Source organism: Macaca mulatta, chromosome 10 (genome assembly GCF_049350105.2).
Source record: "Macaca mulatta isolate MMU2019108-1 chromosome 10, T2T-MMU8v2.0, whole genome shotgun sequence".
Lineage (NCBI taxonomy): Eukaryota > Metazoa > Chordata > Mammalia > Primates > Cercopithecidae > Macaca > Macaca mulatta.
In genome coordinates, this window is record NC_133415.1 from 48,029,997 (window position 1) to 48,046,965 (window position 16,969).

A 16,969-nucleotide genomic window follows, 5' to 3' on the forward strand; every position below is an offset into this window, starting at 1 on the left:
GCTTTTTTCCAGATTTCTACTGAGGATGTTTCCTTTTTCACCATAGCCCTCTATGGGCTTCCAAATATCACTTTGAAAATTCCTCAAGAACTGTCTTGGCGAAAGGCTTCTTGAGGGGAAAGTTGTAACTCTGTGAGATGATTTCACAGAACACAAAGAAGTTTCTCGGAAAGATTCTTTCTCTTTGTTATCGGAGGATATTTCCTTTGGCCCTATAATCTTAAAAGGGATCCGAAATATCTGTTCTCAGATTCCACAGAAATAAGGCTAGCAAGGAGATCCACGAAATACAGATGTAATTCTGTGAGATGAATTAACGGAACACAAAGCAGTTTCTCAGAAAGCTTCTTTCCAGATTTCATCTGAGGATATTTCCTTTTTCACCATAGCCCTCTAAGGGCTTCCAAACATCACTTTGCCAATTCCACAAGAACTGTCTTAGCGAAAGGCTTCTTGCGGGGAAAGCTGTAACTCTGTGAGATAATCTCACAGAACACAAAGAAATTTCTCAGAAAACTTCTTTCTCTTTGTTATCAGAGGATATTTCCATTGGCCCTATAGTCTCCAAAGGAATCGGAAATATCTGTTCTCAGATTCCACAGAAATAAGGGTAGAAAAGAGCTCCACGAAATACAGATGTACTCTGTGAGATGAATTAACAGAACATCAAGCAGTTTCTCAGAAAGCTTCTTTCCAGATTTCATCTGAGAATATTTCCTTTTTCACCAAAGCCCTCTAGGGTTTCCAAATATCACTTTGCCAATTCCACAAGAAGTGTCTTAGCGAAAGGCTTCTTGAGGGGAAAGCTGTAACTCTGTGAGATGATTTCACAGAACACAAAGAAGTTTCTCAGAAAGCTTCTTTCTCTTTGTTGTCGGAGGATATTTCCTTTGGCCCTATAGTCTGCAAAGGGATCCGAAATATCTGTTCTCAGATTCCACAGAAATAAGGCTAGCAAAGAGATCCACGAAATACAGATGTAATTCTGTGAGATGAATTAACGGAACACAAAGCAGTTTCTCAGAAAGCTTCTATCCCTTTGTTTTTTTTTTTTTTTTTTTTGAGACGGATTCTCGCTCTGTCACCCGGGCTGGAGTGCAGTGGCCGGATCTCAGCTCACTGCAAGCTCCGCCTCCCACGTTCATAACATTCTCCTGCCTCAGCCTCCGTAGTAGCTGGGACTACAGGCGCCCGCCACCTCGCCTGGCTAGCTTTTTGTATTTTTTAGTAGAGACGGGGTTTCATCGTGTTAGCCAGGATGGTCTCGATCTCCTGACCTTGTGATCCGCCCGTCTCAGCCTCCCAAAGTGCTGGGATTAGAGGCTTGAGCCACCGCGCCCAGCTTTCTTTCTCTTTGTTATCGGAGGATATTTCCTTTGGCCCTACATTCTTCAAAGGGATCCGAAATATCTGTTCTCAGATTCCACAGAAATAAGGCTAGCAAAGAGACACACGAAATACAGATGTAACTCTGTGAGATGAATTAACAGAACACTAAGCAGTTTCTCAGAAAGCTTCTTTCCAGATTTCATATGAGGATATTTCCTTTTTCACCATAGCCCTCTATAGGCTACAATATATCACTTTGCCAATTCCACAAGAACTGTCTTAGCGAAAGGCTTCTTGCGGGGAAAGTTGTCACTCTGTGAGTTGATCTCACAGAACACAAAGAAATTTCTCAGAAAACTTCTTTCTCTTTGTTATCGGAGGATATTTCTATTGGCCCTATAGTCTCCAAAGGAATTGGAAATATCTGTTTTCAGATTCCACAGAAATATGGCTAGCAAAGAGCTCCACCAAATACAGATGTAACTCTGTGAGGTGAATTAACAGAACACCAAGCAGTTTCTCAGAAAGCTTCTTTCCAGATTTCATCTGAGGACATTTCCTTTTTCACCATAGCCCTCTAAGGGCTTCGAAATATCACTTTGCCAATTCCACAAGAACTGTCTTAGCGAAAGGCTTCTTTAGGGGAAAGCTGTAACTCTGCGAGATGATTTCACAGAACACAAAGAAGTTTCTCAGAAATCTTCTTTCTCTTTGTTATCGGAGGATATTTCCTTTGGCCCTATAGTCGTCAAAGGGATCCGAAATATCTGTTCTCAGATTCCACCGAAATAAAACTAGCAAAGAGATTCACGAAATACAGATGAAACTCTGTGAGATGAATTAAGAGAACACTAAGCAGTTTCTCGGAAAGCTTCTTTCCAGATTTCATCTGAGGATATTTCCTTTTTAACCATAGACCTCTATGGTCTTCCAAATATCACTTTCCCAATTCCACAAGAACTGTCTTAGCGAAAGGCTTCTTGAAGGGAAACCTGCAACTCTGTGAGTTGATTTCACAGAACACAAAGAACTTTCTCAGACAGCTTCTTTCTCTTTGTTATCGGAGGATATTTCCTTTGGCCCTATAGTCGGCAAAGGGATCCGAAATATCTGTTCTCAGATTCTACAGAAATAAGGCTAGCAAAGAGATCCACAAAATACAGATGTAATTCTGTGAGATGAATTAACGGAACACAAAGCAGTTTCTCAGAAAACTTCTTTCCCGATTTCATTTGAGGATATCTCCTTTTTCACCAAAGCTCTCTATGGGCTTCCAAACATCACTTTGCCAATTCCACAAGAACTGTCTTAGCAAAAGGCTTCTTGCGGGGAAAGCTGTAACTCTGTGAGATGATCTCACAGAACACAAAGAAATTTCTCATAAAAAGTCTTTCTCTTTGTTATCGGAGGATATTTCCATTGGCCCTATAGTCTCCAAAGGAATCGGAAATATCTGTTCTCAGATTCCACAGAAATAAGGCTAGAAAAGAACTCCACGAAATACAGATGTATCTCTGTTAGATGAATTAACAGAACACCAAGCAGTTTCTCAGAAAGCTTCTTCCCAGATTTCATCTGAGGACATTTCCTTTTTCACCATAGCCCTCTATGGGCTTCCAAATATCACTTTGTCAATTCCACTAGAACTGTCTTAGAGAAAGGCTTCTTGAGGGGAAAGCTGTAACTCTGTGAGATGATTTCACAGAACACCAAGCAGTTTCTCAGAAAGCTTCTTTACAGATTTCATCTGAGGATATTTCCTTTTTCACCATAGCCCTCTACGGGGTTCCAAATATCACTTTGCCAATTCAACAAGAACTGTCCTAGCGAAATGCTTCTTGAGGCGAAAGCTGTAACTCTGTGAGATGATTTCACAGAACACAAAGAAGTTTCTCAGAAAGCTTCTTTATCTTTGTTTTTTTTTTTTTGTTTTTTGTTTTTTGAGACGGATTCTCGCTCTGTCACCCGGGCTGGAGTGCAGTGGCCGGATCTCAGCTCACTGCAATCTCTGCCTCCCACGTTCATGACATTCTCCTGCCTCAGCCTTCCAAGTAGCTGGGACTACAGGAGCCCGCCACCTCGCCTGGCTAGCTTTTTGTATTTTTAGTAGAGACGGGGTTTCACCGTGTTAGCCAGGATGGTCTCGATCTCCTGACCTTGTGATCCGCCCGTCTCAGCCTCCCAAAGTGCTGGGATTAGAGGCTTGAGCCACAGCGCCCAGCTTTCTTTCTCTTTGTTATCGGAGGATATTTCCTTTGGCCCTATAGTCTTCAAAGGGATCCGAAATATCTGTTCTCAGATTCCACAGAAATAAGGCTAGCAAAGAGATCCACGAAATATAGATGTAACTCTGTGAGATGAATTAACAGAACACTAAGCAGTATCTCAGAAAGCTTCTTTCCAGATTTCATCTGAGGATATTTCCTTTTTCACCATAGCCCTCTAGGGTTAACAAATATCACTTTGTCAATTCCACAAGAACTGTCTTAGCGAAAGGCTTCTTGAGGGGAAAGCTGTAACTCTGTGAGATGATTTCACAGAATACAAAGAAGTTTCTCAAAAGCTTGTTTCTCTTTGTTATCGGAGGATATTTCTTTTGGTCCTATAGTCTGCAAAGGGATCCGAAATATCTGTTCTCAGATTCGACAGAAATAAGGCTAGCAAAGAGATCCAAGAAATACAGATGTAAATCTGTGAGTTGAATTGACAGAACACTAAGCAGTTTCTCAGAAAGCTTCTTTCCAGATTTCATCTGAGGATATTTCCTTTTTCACCATAGCCCTCTAGGGGTTCCAAATATCACTTTGCCAATTCCAGAAAAACTGTCTTAGCGAAAGGCTTCTTGAGGGGAAAGCTGTAACTCTGTGAGATGATTTCACACAACAGAAAGAAGTTTCTCAGAAAGCTTCTTTCTCTTTGTTATCGGAGGATATTTCCTTTGGCCCTATAGTCTTCAAAGGGATACGAAATATCTGTTCTCAGATTCCACAGAAATAAGGCTAGCAAAGAGATCCACGAAATACAGATGTAATTCAGTGAGATGAATTAACAGAACGCCAAGCAGTTTCTCAGAAAGCTTCTTTGCAGATTTCAACTGAGGATATTTCCTTTTTCACCCTAGCCCTCTACGGGCTTCCAAATATCACTTTGCCAATTCCACAAGAACTGTCTTAGAGAAAGACTTCTTGAGGAGAAAGGTGTAACTCTGTGAGATGATTTCACAGAACACAAAGAAGTTTCTCACAGAGCTTCTTTCTCTTTGTTATCGGAGGATATTTCCTTTGGCCCTATACTCTGCATAGGGATCCGAAATATCTGTTCTCAGATTCCACAGAAATAAGGCTAGCAAAGAGATCCACGAAATACATATGTAACTATGTGAGATGAATGAACAGAACACTAAGCAGTTTCTCAGAAAGCTTCTTTCCAGATTTCATCGGAGGATATTTCCTTTTTCACCATAGCCCTCTATGGGCTTCCACATATCACTTTGCCAATTCCTCAAGAACTGTCTTATCGAAAGACTTCTTGAGGGGAAAGCTGTAACTCTGTGGGATGATTTCACAGAACACAAAGAAGTTTCTCAGAAAGCTTCTTTCTCTTTGTTATCGGAGGAGATTTACTTTGGCCCTATAGTGATCAAAGGGATCCGAAATATTTGTTCTCAGATTCCACAGAAATAAGGCTAGCAAAGAGATCCATGAAATACAGATGTAACTCTGTGAGATGAATTAACAGAAAACTAAGCAGTTTCTCAGAAAGCTGCTTTCCAGATTTCATCTGAGGATATTTCTTTTTTCACCATAGCCCTATATGGGCTTCCAAATATCACTTTGCCAATTCCACAGGAACCGTCTTAGCGAAAGGCTTCTTGAGGGGAAAGCTGTAACTCTGTGAGATGATTTCACAGAACACAAAGAAGTTTCTCAGAAAGCTTCTTTCTCTTTGATATCGGAAGATATATCCTTTGGCCCTATAGTCTTCAAAGGGATCCGATATATCTGTTCTCAGATTCCACAGAAATAAGGCTAGCAAAGAGATCCACGAAATACAGATGTAACTCTGTGAGTGGAAGTCACACATCACATTGCAGTTTCTCAGAAAGCTTCTTTCCAGATTTCATCTGAGGATATTTCCTTTTTCACCATAACCCTCTATGGGCTTCCAAATATCACTTTCCCACTTCCACAAGAACTGTCTTAGCGAAAGGCTTCTTGAGGGGAAAGCTGTAACTCTGTGAGATGATTTCACAGAACACAAAGAAGATTCTCATAAAGCTTCTTTCTCTTTGTTATCGGAGGATATTTCCTTTGGCCCTATAGTCTTCAAAGGGATCCGAAATATCTGTTCTCAGATTCCACAGAAATAAGGCTAGCAAGGAGATCCTCGAGATACAGATGTAACACTGTGAGATGAATTAACAGAACACTAAGCAGTTTCTCAGAAAGTTTCCTTTCAGATTTCATCTGAGAATATTTCCTTTTTCACCATGTCCCTCTATGGGCTTCCAAATATCACTTTGCCAATTCCACAAGAACTGTCTTATCGAAAGGCTTCTTGAGGGGAAAGCTGTAACTCTGTGAGATGATTTCACAGAACACAAAGAAGTTTCTCAGAAAGCTTCTTTCTCTTTGTTATCAGAGGATATTTCTTTGACCCTATTGTCTTCAAAGGGATCCGAAATATATGTTCTCAGATTCCACAGAAATAAGGCTAGCAAAGAGATCCTCGAAATACAGATGTAACTCTGTGAGATGAATTAACAGAACACTAAGCAGTTTCTCAGAAAGCTTCTTTCTAGATTTCATCTGAGGATATTTCCTTTTTCTCCATAGCCCTCTATGGGCTTCCAAAAATCACTTTGCCAGTTCCACAAGAACTGTCTTAGCGAAAGGCTTCTTGAGGGGAAAGCTGTAACTCTGTGAGATGATTTCACAGAACACAAAGAAGTTTCTCAGAAAGGTTCTTTCTGTTTGTTATCGGAGGATATTTCCTTTGGCCCTATAGTCTGCAAAGAGATCCGAAATATCTGTTCTGAGATTCCACAGAAATAAGGCTAGCAAAGATTTCCACGAAATACAGATGTAACTCTGTGAGATGAATTAACAGAACACTAAGCAGTTTGTTAGAAAGCTTCTTTCCAGATTTCATCTGAGGATATTTCCTTTTTTACCATAGCCCTTTATGGGCTTTCAAATGTCACTTTGCCAATTCCAGAAGAACTGTCTTAGCGAAAGGCTTCTTGAGGGGAAAGCTGTAAGTCTGTGAGATGATTTCACAGAACACAAAGAAGTTTCTCAGAAAGCTTCTTTCTCTTTGTTTTTTTTTTTTTTTTTTTTTTTTTTTTTGAGACGGATTCTCGCTTTGTCACCCGGGCTGGAGTGCAGTGGCCGGATCTCAGCTCACTGCAAGCTCTGCCTCCCACGTTCATGACATTCTCCTGACTCAGCCTCTCAAGTAGCTGGGACTACAGGCGCCCGCCACCTCGCCTGGCTAGCTTTTTGTATTTTTTAGTAGAGACGGGGTTTCGCCGTGTTAGCCAGGATGGTCTCGATCTCCTGACCTTGTGATCCGCCCGTCTCAGCCTCCCAAAGTGCTGGGATTAGAGGCTTGAGCCACCGCGTCCAGCTTTCTTTCTCTTTGTTATCGGAGGATATTTCCTTTGGCCCTATAGTCTTCAAAGGGATCCGAAATATCTGTTCTCAGATTCCACAGAAATAAGGCTAGCAAAGAGATCCACGAAATACAGATGAAACTCTGTGAGATGAATTAACAGAACACTAAGCAGTTTCTCAGAAAGCTTCTTTCTCTTTGTTTTTTTTTTGTTTGTTTTTTTTGTTTTTTGAGACGGAGTCTCGCTGTATCACCCGGGGTGGAGTGCAGTGGCCGGATCTCCGCTCACTGCAAGTTCCGCCTCCCACGTTCACGCCATTCTCCTGCCTCAGCCACCGGAGTAGCTGTGACTACAGGCAGCCGCCACCTCGCCTGGCTAGCTTTTTGTATTTTTTAGTAGAGACGGGGTTTCACTGTGTTAGTCAGGATGGTCTCAATTTCCTGACCTTGTGATCCGCCGGTCTCAGCCTCCCAAAGTGCTGGGATTAGTGGCTTGAGCCACCGCGCCCGGTTTTCTTTCTCTTTGTTATCAGAGGATATTTCCTTTGGCCCTATAGTCTTCAAAGGGATCCGAAATATCTGTTCTCAGATTCCACAGAAATAAGGCTAGCAAAGAGTTCCACGAAATACAGATGTAACTCTGTGAGATGAATTAACGGAACACCAAGCAGTTACTCAGAAAGCTTCTTTCCAGATTTCATCTGAGGATATTTCCTTGTTCACCATAGCCCTCTATGGGCTTCCAAATATCACTTTGCCAATTCCACAAGAACTGTCTTAGCGAAAGGCTTCTTGAGGGGAAAGCTGTAACTCTGTGAGATGATTTCACAGAACACAAAGAAATTTCTCAGAAAACTTATTTCTCTTTGTTATCGGAGGATATTTGCATTGGCCCTATAGTCTTCAAAGGGATCGGAAATATCTGTTCTCAGATTCCACAGAAATAAGGCTAGCAAAGAGATCCACGAAATACAGATGTAACTCTGTGAGATGAATTAAGAGAACACCAAGCAGTTTCTCAGAAAGCTTCTTTCCAGATTTCATCTGAGGATATTTCCTTTTTCACCATAGCCCTCTATGGGCTTCCAAATATCACTTTGCCAATTCCACAAGAACTGTCTTAGCAAAAGGCTTCTTGAGGGGAAAGCTGTAACTCTGTGAGATGATTTCACAGAACACAAAGAAGTTTCTCAGAAAGCTTCTTTCTCTTTGTTATCAGAGGATATTTCTTTGACCCTATTGTCTTCAAAGGGATCCGAAATATATGTTCTCAGATTCCACAGAAATAAGGCTAGCAAAGAGATCCTCGAAATACAGATGTAACTCTGTGAGATGAATTAACAGAACACTCAGCAGTTTCTCAGAAAGCTTCTTTCTAGATTTCATCTGAGGATATTTCCTTTTTCACCATAGCCCTCTATGGGCTTCCAAAAATCACTTTGCCAGATCCACAAGAACTGTATTAGCGAAAGGCTTCTTGAGGGGAAAGCTGTAACTCTGTGAGATGATATCACAGAACACAAAGAAGTTTCTCAGAAAGCTTCTTTCTCTTTGTCTTTGTTTTTTTTTTTTTTTTTGAGACGGATTCTCGCTCTGTCACCGGGGCTGGAGTGCAGCGGCCGGATCTCAGCTCTTTGCAAGCTCCGCATCCCACGTTCATGACATTCTCCTGCCTCAGCCTCCAGAGTAACTGGGACTACAGGCGCCCGCCACCTCGCCTGGCTAGCTTTTTGTATTTTTTAGTAGAGACGCGGATTCACCGTGTTAGCCAGGATGGTCTCGAACTCCTGACCTTGTGATCCGCCCGTCTAAGCCTCCCAAAGTGCTGGGATTAGAGGCTTGAGCCACCGCGTCCAGCTTTCTTTCTCTTTGTTATCGGAGGATATTTCCTTTGGCCCTATAGTCTTCAAAGGGATCCGAAATATCTGTTCTCAGATTCCACAGAAATAAGGCTAGCAAAGAGATCCACGAAATACAGATGTAACTCTGTGAGATGAATTAACAGAACACGAAGCAGTTTCTCAGAAAGCTTCTTTCCAGATTTCATCTGAGGATATTTCCTTTTTCACCGTAGCCCTCTATGGGCTTTCAAATATCACTTTGCCAATTCCAGAAGAACTGTCTTAGCGAAAGGCTTCTTGAGGGGAAAGCTGTAACTCTGTGAGATGATTTCACAGAACACAAAGAAGTTTCTCAGAAAACTTCTTTTTCTTTGTTATTGGCGGATATTTACTTTGGCCCTATAGTCTTCAAAGGGATCCGAAATATCTGTTCTCAGATTCCACAGAAATAAGGCTAGCAAAGATATCCACGAAATACAGATGTAATTCTGTGAGATGAATTAACGGAACACAAAGCCGTTTCTCAGAAAGCTTCTTTCCAGATTTCATCTGAGGATATTTCCTTTTTCACCATAGCCCTCTATGGGCTTCCAAACATCACTTTGCCAATTCCCCAAGAACTGTCTTAGTGAAAGGCTTCTTGCGGGAAAAGCTGTATCTCTGTGAGATGATCTCACAGAACACAAAGAAATTTCTCAGAAAACTTCTTTCTCTTTTTTATCGGAGGATATTTCCATTGGACCTATAGACTCAAAAGGAATCGGAAATATCTGTTCTCAGATTCCACAGAAAAAAGGCTAGCAATGAGCTCCACGAAATACAGATGTAACTCTGTTAGGTGAATTAACAGAACACCAAGCAGTTTCTCAGAAAGCTTCTTTCCAGATTTCATCTGATTACATTTCCTTTTTCACCATAACCCTCTATGGACTTCCAAATATCACTTTGCCAATTCCACAAGAACTGTCTTAGCGAAAGGCTTCCTGAGGGGAATGCTGTAACTCTGTGAGATGATTTCACAGAACACAAAGAAGTTTCTCAGAAAGCTTCTTTCTCTTTGTTATCGGAGGATATTTCCTTTGGCCCTATAGTCTTCAAAGGGATCCGAAATATCTGTTCTCAGATTCCACAGAAATAAAGCTAGCAAAGGGATCCACGACATACAGATGTAACTCTATGAGATGAATTAACAGAACACTTAGCAGTTTCTCAGAAAGCTTCTTTCCAGATTTCATCTGAGGATATTTCCTTTTTCACCATAGCCCTCTATGGGCTTCCAAATATCACTTTGCCAATTCCACAAGAACTGTCTAAACGAAAGGCTTCTTGAGGGGAAAGCTGTAACTCTGTGAGATGATTTCACAGAACACAAAGAAGTTTCTCAGAAAGCTTCTTTCTCTTTGTTATCGGAGGATATTTCCTTTGGCCCTATACTCTGCATAGGGATCCGAAATATCTGTTCTCGGATTCCACAGAAATAAGGCTGGCAAAGAGATCCAAGAAATACAGATGTAAATCTGTGAGTTGAATTGACAGAACACTAAGCAGTTTCTCAGAAAGCTTCTTTCCTGATTTCATCTGTGGATATTTCCTTTTTCACCATAGCCCTCTAGGGGTTCCAAATATCACTTTGCCAATTCCACAAGAACTGTCTTAGCGAAAGGCTTCTTGAGGGGAAAGCTGTAACTCTGTGAGATGATTTCACAGAACAGAAAGAAGTTTCTCAGAAAGCTTCTTTCTCTTTGTTATCGGAGGATATTTCCTTTGGCCCTATAGTCTTCAAAGGGATCCGAAATATCTGTTCTCAGATTCCACAGAAATAAGGCTAGCAAAGAGATCCACGAAATACAGATGTAATTCAGTGAGATGAATTAACAGAACACCAAGCAGTTTCTCAGAAAGCATCTTTGCAGATTTCAACTGAGGATATTTCCTTTTTCACCCTAGCCCTCTACGGGCTTCCAAATATCACTTTGCCAATTCCACAAGAACTGTCTTAGAGAAAGGCTTCTTGAGGAGAAAGGTGTAACTCTTTGAGATTATTTCACAGAACACAAAGAAGTTTCTCAGAGAGCTTCTTTCTCTTTGTTATCGGAGGATATTTCCTTTGGCCCTATACTCTGCATAGGGATCCGAAATATCTGTTCTCAGATTCCACAGAAATAAGGCTAGCAAAGAGATCCACGAAATACATATGTAACTATGTGAGATGAATGAACAGAACACCATGCAGTTTCTCAGAAAGCTTCTTTCCAGATTTCATCGGAGGATATTTCCTTTTTCACCATAGCCCTCTATGGGCTTCCACATATCACTTTGCCAATTCCGCAAGAACTGTCTTAGCGAAAGGCTTCTTGAGGGGAAAGCTGTAACTCTGTGGGATGATTTCACAGAACACAAAGAAGTTTCTCAGAAAGCTTCTTTCTCTTTGTTATCGGAGGATATTTACTTTGGCCCTACAGTCATCAAAGGGATCCGAAATATTTGTTCTCAGATTCCACAGAAATAAGGCTAGCAAAGAGATCCATGAAATACAGAAGTAACTCTGTGAGATGAATTAACAGAACACCAAGCAGTTTCTCAGAAAGCTTCTTTCCAGATTTCCTCTGAGGATATTTCCTTTTTCACCATGTCCCTCTATGAGCTTCCAAATATCACTTTGCCAATTCCACAAGAACTGTCTTAGCGAAAGGCTTCTTGAGGGGAAAGCTGTAACTCTGTGAGATGATTTCACAGAACACAAAGAAGTTTCTCATAAAGCTTCTTTCTCTTTGTTATCAGAGGATATTTCTTTGACCCTATTGTCTTCAAAGGGATCCGAAATATATGTTCTCAGATTCCACAGAAATAAGGCTAGCAAAGAGATCCTCGAAATACAGATGTAACTCTGGGAGATGAATTAACAGAACACTAAGCAGTTTCTCAGAAAGCTTCTTTCTAGATTTCATCTGAGGATATTTCCTTTTTCACCATAGCCCTCTATGGGCTTCCAAAAATCACTTTGCCAGTTCCACAAGAACTGTCTTAGCGAAAGGCTTCTTGAGGGGAAAGCTGTAACTCTGTGAGATGATTTCACAGAACACAAAGAAGTTTCTCAGAAAGCTTCTTTCTCTTTGTTTTTGTTTTTTTTTTTTTTTTTGAGACGGATTATCGCTCTGTCACCGGGGCTGGAGTGCAGTGGCCGGATCTCAGCTCATTGCAAGCTCCGCATCCCACGTTCATGACATTCTCCTGCCTCAGCCCTCAGAGTAACTGGGACTACAGGCGCCCGCCACCTTGCCTGGCTAGCTTTTTGTATTTTTTAGTAGAGACGCGGTTTCACCGTGTTTGCCAGGATTGTCTCGAACTCCTGACCTTGTGATCCGCCCGTCTAAGCCTCCCAAAGTGCTGGGATTAGAGGCTTGAGCCACCGCGTCCAGCTTTCTTTCTCTTTGTTATCGGAGGATATTTCCTTTGGCCCTATAGTCTTCAAAGGGATCCGAAATATCTGTTCTCAGATTCCACAGAAATAAGGCTAGCAAAGAGATCCACGAAATACAGATGTAACTCTGTGAGATGAATTAACAGAACACGAAGCAGTTTCTCAGAAAGCTTCTTTCCAGATTTCATCTGAGGATATTTCCTTTTTCACCATAGCCCTCTATGGGCTTCCAAATATCACTTTGCCAATTCCAGAAGAACTGTCTTAGCGAAAGGCTTCTTGAGGGGAAAGCTGTAACTCTGTGAGATGATTTCACAGAACACAAAGAAGTTTCTCAGAAAACTTCTTTTTCTTTGTTTTTGGCGGATATTTACTTTGGCCCTATAGTCTTCAAAGGGATCCGAAATATCTGTTCTCAGATTCCACAGAAATAAGGCTAGCAAAGATATCCACGAAATACAGATGTAATTCTGTGAGATGAATTAACGGAACACAAAGCCGTTTCTCAGAAAGCTTCTTTCCAGATTTCATCTGAGGATATTTCCTTTTTCACCATAGCCCTCTATGGGCTTCCAAACATCACTTTGCCAATTCCCCAAGAACTGTCTTAGTGAAAGGCTTCTGCGGGGAAAGCTGTATCTCTGTGAGATGATCTCACAGAACACAAAGAAATTTCTCAGAAAACTTCTTTCTCTTTTTTATCGGAGGATATTTCCATTGGACCTATAGTCTCCAAAGGAATCGGAAATATCTGTTCTCAGATTCCACAGAAAAAAGGCTAGCAATGAGCTCCACGAAATACAGATGTAACTCTGTGAGGTGAATTAACAGAACACCAAGCAGTTTCTCAGAAAGCTTCTTTCCAGATTTCATCTGATTACATTTCCTTTTTCACCATAGCCCTCTATGGGCTTCCAAATATCACTTTGCCAATTCCACAAGAACTGTCTTAGCGAAAGGCTTCTTGAGGGGAATGCTGTAAGTCTGTGAGATGATTTCACAGAACACAAAGAAGTTTCTCAGAAATCTTCTTTCTCTTTGTTATCGGAGGATATTTCCTTTGGCCCTATAGTCTTCAAAGGGATCCGAAATATCTCTTCTCAGATTCCACAGAAATAAAGCTAGCAAAGGGATCCACGACATACAGATGTAACTCTGTGAGATGAATTAACAGAACACTTAGCAGTTTCTCAGAAAGCTTCTTTCCAGATTTCATCTGAGGATATTTCCTTTTTCACCATAGCCCTCTATGGGCTTCCAAATATCACTTTGCCAATTCCACAAGAACTGTCTTAGCGAAAGGCTTCTTGAGGGGAAAGCTGTAACTCTGTGAGATGTTTTCACAGAACACAAGGAAGATTCTCAGAAAGCTTCTTTCTCTTTGTTATCGGAGGATAGTTCCTTTGGCCCTATAGTCTTCAAAGGGATCCATAATATGTATTCTCAGATTCCACAGAAATAAGGCTAGCAAAGAGATCCACGAAATACAGATGTAACTCTGTGAGATGAATTAACAGAACACCAAGCAGTTTCTCAGAAAGCTTCTTTCCAGATTTCATCTGAGGATATTTCCTTTTTCACCATAGCCCTCTAAGGGCTTCCAAATATCACTTTGCCAATTCCACAAGAACTGTCTAAGCGAAAGGCTTCTTGAGGGGAAAGCTGTAACTCTGTGAGATGATTTCACAGAACACAAAGAAGTTTCTCAGAAAGCTTCTTTCTCTTTCTTATCGGAGGATATTTCCTTTGGCCCTATACTCTGCATAGGGATCCGAAATATCTGTTCTCAGATTCCACAGAATTAAGGCTAGCAAAGAGATTCACGAAATACATATGTAACTCTTTGAGATGAATGAACAGAACACTAAGCAATTTCTCAGAAAGCTTCTTTCCAGATTTCATCTGAGGATATTTCCTTTTTCACCATAGCCCTCTATGGGCTTCCAAATATCACTTTGCCAATTCCACAAGAACTGTCTTAGCGAAAGGCTTCTTGAGGGGAAAGCTGTAACTCTGTGAGATGATTTCACAGAACACAAAGAAGTTTCTCAGAAAGCTTCTTTCTCTTTGTTATCGGAGGATATTTCCTTTGGCCCTATAGTCTTCAAAGGGATCCGAAATATCTGTTCTCAGATTCCACAGAAAAAAGGCTAGCAAAGAGATCCACGAAATACAGATGTAACTCTGTGAGATGAAGGAACAGAACACTAAGCAATTTCCCAGAAAGCTTCTTTCCAGATTTCATCTGAGGATATTTCCTTTTTCACCATAGCCCTCTAAGGGCTTCCAAATATCACTTTGCCAATTCCACAAGAACTGTCTTAGCGAAAGGCTTCTTGAGGGGAAAGCTGTAACTCTGTGAGATGATTTCGGAGAACACAAAGAAGTTTCTCAGAAAGCTTCTTTCTCTTTGTTATCGGAGGATATTTCCTTTGGCCCTATAGTCTTCAAAGTGATCCGAAATATCTGTTCTCAGATTCCACAGAAATAAGGCTAGCAAAGAGATCCTCGAAATACAGATGTAACTCTGTGAGATGAATTAACAGAACACTAAGCAGTTTCTCAGAAAGCTGCTTTCCAGATTTCATCTGAGGATATTTCCTTTTTCACCATAGCCCTCTATGGGCTTCCAAATATCACTTTGCCAATTCCACAAGAACTGTCTTAGCGAAAGGCTTCTTGAGGGGAAAGCTGTAACTCTGTGAGATGATTTCACAGAACAGAAAGAAGTTTCTCAGAAAGCTTCTTTCTCTTTGTTATCGGAGGATATTTCCTTTGGCCCTATAGTCTTCAAAGGGATCCGAAATATCTGTTCTCAGATTCCACAGAAATAAGGCTAGCAAAGAGATCCACGAAATACAGATGTAATTCAGTGAGATGAATTAACAGAACACCAAGCAGTTTCTCAGAAAGCTTCTTTGCAGATTTCAACTGAGGATATTTCCTTTTTCACCCTAGCCCTCTACGGGCTTCCAAATATCACTTTGCCAATTCCACAAGAACTGTCTTAGAGAAAGGCTTCTTGAGGAAAAAGGTGTAACTCTTTGAGATTATTTCACAGAACACAAAGTAGTTTCTCAGAGAGGTTCTTTCTCTTTGTTATCGGAGGATATTTCCTTTGGCCCTATACTCTGCATAGGGATCCGAAATATCTGTTCTCAGATTCCACAGAAATAAGGCTAGCAAAGAGATCCACGAAATACATATGTAACTATGTGAGATGAATGAACAGAACACCATGCAGTTTCTCAGAAAGCTTCTTTCCAGATTTCATCGGAGGATATTTCCTTTTTCACCGTAGCCCTCTATGGGCTTCCACATATCACTTTGCCAATTCCGCAAGAACTGTCTTAGCGAAAGGCTTCTTGAGGGGAAAGCTGTAACTCTGTGGGATGATTTCACAGAACACAAAGAAGTTTCTCAGAAAGCTTCTTTCTCTTTGTTATCGGAGGATATTTACTTTGGCCCTATAGTCATCAAAGGGATCCGAAATATTTGTTCTCAGATTCCACAGAAATAAGGCTAGCAAAGAGATCCATGAAATACAGAAGTAACTCTGTGAGATGAATTAACAGAACACCAAGCAGTTTCTCAGAAAGCTTCTTTCCAGATTTCCTCTGAGGATATTTCCTTTTTCACCATGTCCCTCTATGAGCTTCCAAATATCACTTTGCCAATTCCACAAGAACTGTCTTAGCGAAAGGCTTCTTGAGGGGAAAGCTGTAACTCTGTGAGATGATTTCACAGAACACAAAGAAGTTTCTCAGAAAGCTTCTTTCTCTTTGTTATCAGAGGATATTTCTTTGACCCTATTGTCTTCAAAGGGATCCGAAATATATGTTCTCAGATTCCACAGAAATAAGGCTAGCAAAGAGATCCTCGAAATACAGATGTAACTCTGTGAGATGAATTAACAGAACACTAAGCAGTTTCTCAGAAAGCTTCTTTCTAGATTTCATCTGAGGATATTTCCTTTTTCACCATAGCCCTCTATGGGCTTCCAAAAATCACTTTGCCAGTTCCACAAGAACTGTCTTAGCGAAAGGCTTCATGAGGGGAAAGCTGTAATTCTGTGAGATGATTTCACAGAACACAAAGAAGTTTCTCATAAAGCTTCTTTCTCTTTGATATCGGAAGATATATCCTTTGGCCCTATAGTCTTCAAAGGGATCCGATATATCTGTTCTCAGATTCCACAGAAATAAGGCTAGCAAAGAGATCCACGAAATACAGATGTTACTCTGTGAGTGGAAGTCACACATCACACTGCAGTTTCTCAGAAAGCTTCTTTCCAGATTTCATCTGAGGATATTTCCTTTTTCACCATAACCCTCTATGGGCTTCCAAATATCACTTTCCCACTTCCACAAGAACTGTCTTAGCGAAAGGCTTTTTTGAGGGGAAAGCTGTAACTCTGTGAGATGATTTCACAGAACACAAAGAAGATTCTCATAAAGCTTCTTTCTCTTTGTTATCGGAGGATATTTCCTTTGGCCCTATAGTCTGCAAAGGGATCCGAAATATCTGTTCTCAGATTCCACAGAAATAAGGCTAGCAAGGAGATCCTCGAGATACAGATGTAACACTGTGAGATGAATTAACAGAACACTAAGCAGTTTCTCAGAAAGTTTCCTTCCAGATTTCATCTGAGAATATTTCCTTTTTCACCATGTCCCTCTATGGGCTTCCAAATATCACTTTGCCAATTCCACAAGAACTGTCTTATCGAAAGGCTTCTTGAGGGGAAAGCTGTAACTCTGTGAGA